The sequence below is a fragment of the Capricornis sumatraensis genome, chromosome X (assembly GCF_032405125.1).
Source record: "Capricornis sumatraensis isolate serow.1 chromosome X, serow.2, whole genome shotgun sequence".
NCBI classification, from domain to species: Eukaryota; Metazoa; Chordata; class Mammalia; order Artiodactyla; family Bovidae; genus Capricornis; species Capricornis sumatraensis.
Genome location: NC_091092.1, coordinates 97,673,652 through 97,676,629, shown reverse-complemented (window position 1 = coordinate 97,676,629; position 2,978 = coordinate 97,673,652). Strand labels below are relative to the sequence as shown.

General features: G+C 38.0%; 1 pseudogene; it reads right to left on the bottom strand.

Moving 5' to 3' along the window:
• Positions 1-2,327: 2,327 nt before the first annotated feature.
• LOC138070701 (6-pyruvoyl tetrahydrobiopterin synthase pseudogene) lies at positions 2,328-2,764 on the bottom strand (annotated as a pseudogene).
• Positions 2,765-2,978: the final 214 nt, after the last annotated feature.

The following is a 2,978-nucleotide window of genomic DNA, read 5'->3' as shown; positions in this document are numbered from 1 at the left end:
TTGAAAAATTTTTTAGTGTACTAATCATAACACAAGTCCTTTTACTCTTTTCAGGCAGCAACATTCTAACAATCCATTGTGTACTAGTTGCTATGTGGAGAGAAAAATAAACCCTATATTTAAGGAGTTTAAAATACAAATGAGAACACAAGTGAGATCTGTTCTTTATGGGAAGAAAGCAAATATATTCTTGTAGATTTTGGTATGAAGAAAGATACCAGAGATGAATGCCACAAAAGCAGCTCCACTTGAAGCAGGTAAATTTAGTTATCAGAACAGAACAAGATCAACTAGGATAAACTCCCATAAAGAGATGCTGTGCAGAGAAACATATCATTTTCATGCTGATTATCTTAACAAGGTTTAATACATGTGATTATTTTTCAGTCTTTTGAGTTTAAATTGTCCAGGTAGCCATAAGGTCTGAAAACAGACAAATATATATAAACAGTTTATTCATCTTCTGTGATATGCTCAGTGTTCCTCACTAGCAGTTCATGGTTCAATGAGCAAATTTGCAATGAACAACATGCACTACCAAAAGGCATTCCCATCAGTCCTCATACATTCATTTATAATGCATTGTCCCAGATGATTCAGGTCTAATTTTCACTGAATAAGCTTGCACCTTTTCTCATTTGACTTTTGCTTTTCTTCTTTTCTCAGCTATTTGTAAGGCCTCCTCAGACAACCATTTTGCCTTCTTGCATTTCTTTCCCTTGGGGATGGTTTTGATCAACACCTCTTGTACAATGTCACAAACCTCTGTCCATAGTTCTTTAGGCACTCTATCAGATCTAATCCATCGAATCTATTTGTCACTGCCACTGTATAATCATAAGGGATTTGATTTAGGTCATACCTGAATGGCCTAGTGGTTTTCCCTACTTTCTTTAAGTCTGAATTTTGCAATAAGGAGTTCATGATCTGAGCCACAGTCAGCTCCTGGTCTTGTTTTTGCTGACTGTATAAAGCTTCTCCACCTTTGCCTGCAAAAAATATAGTCAGTCTGATTTCATTATTGACCATCTGGTGGTAACCATGTGTAGGGTCATCTCTTGTGTTGTTCAAAAAGGCTGTTCGCTATAACTGATACATTCTCTTGGCAAAACTCTGTTAGCCTTTGCCCTGCGTCATTTTGTACTCCAAAGCCTAACTTGTCTATTACTCCAGGTATCTCATAACCTCCTACTTTTGCATTCCAGACCCTATGATGAAAAGGACATCTTTTTTGGTGTTAGTTCTAGAAGGTCTTATAGGTCTTCATGGAACCGTTCAACTTCAGCTTCTTCAGCACTAGCGGTTGGGGCATAGACTTGGATTACTGATATTGTAATGAATTTTGATACTGAATGGTTTGCCTTGCAAATGAACAGAGTTCATTTTGTCATTTTTGAGATTTCACTCAAGTACTGCATTTTGGGCTCTTTTGTTGACTATGAGAGCTATTCCATTTCTTCTAAGGGATTCTTGTCCACAGTAGTAAATATAATGATCATCTGAATTAAATTAGCCCTTTACAATCCATTTTAGTGGACTGATTCCTAAAATGCTGATGTTCACTCTTGTCATCTCCTGTCAGACCACTTCCAATTTACCTTGATTCATAGACCTAACATTCCAGGTTCCTATGCAATATTGTTCTTTACAGCATCAGACTTTACTTTCACCACCAGACACATCCACAGCTGGGCGTTGTTTTCACTTTGGCTGAGCCTCTTCATTGCTTCTGGGGCTGTTTCTCCACTCTTCTCCAGCAGCATATTGGGCACCTACTGACCTGGGGATTTCATCTTTCTGTGTCATATCTTTTGCCTCTTCATACTGCTCAAGGGGTTCTCAACGTAAGAATGCTGAAGTGATCTGCCATTCCCTTTTCCAATGGAACATGTTTAGCATATCCTAGAAGAAGTAATCAAGGGGGCACAATCTACTAGAAATATCATGTAGTCTCTGTTTCTAGACTTTGTGGTCACTGGTATTTTTTATAAGATTCACCTACTGTCAGTCTTATAACCATTTTTGCCATTTATATTATACCAGGAAAAAAATGAATACTAAAAATGAGATAATGGGGGAAAAAAAACCAGATTTATTTTGCTTCCAAACGATTCTACACCAGAACATTTTGCTGAAGTGAAGACTCTTTAAATGATACTCAGAATACATTACAAATTTGGTTTTAAAATAGATTTGAGTCAGAACAGGACTCACTCAGAATGATTCCAGAACACAATGCATAAGTGCAACAGTTAGGTGATGACTTCTTAATTTTTCAAGGGGATAAAGTTCTTCTTCAAATATGGATGGAAATTAATCTCTAAGAGTTATTCTCCTTTATAGACTACAATATTATTGTCGGTTTCATATACTTTTACTTTATAAAGAACTCCCACAGGAAGAAATTTATGGAGGTTTTCCAGATATATACGGCTACATTTTTTGTTGTGCTTACAATGTCTGTAAAATACGGCACATCTAAATCCAGATTCTTATGATCAAGGGGCTTCATAATTGCCTTCTCCAAATACTCTTTGGGGTCAGTCAAATTCATGACCATTCCTGTAACAGGATCAATCTCTCCATGTACTGTCACCACAACTTTATAATTGTGCCCATGGCCATTAGTGTTGTTGCACTTCCCAAATAATTTCAAGTTTTCTTCATTACTAAGAAATTTGCTGTGGAGGCGGTGGGTTGTGCTGAAGGAGATGAAGCGGGACACTCGCACCTGCCAGCGAGGGCCTGATCCTGCTCTGTTCATGGCTCCATAAGCCCAGGGCCCAGCCAGCATCTTAACCCCTCAGCTCACCGCCAGCCTGGGGTGGGCCCCACTGTATCATTTAAAGTTCGTGTTTCCTTGTTAATTTTCTGTTTAGTTGATCTATCCATAGGTTTGTTTGAGTGGCATATTAAAGCCTCCCACTATTATTGTGTTATTGTATTCCCCCTTTCATACTTGTTTAGTTCAGTTCAGT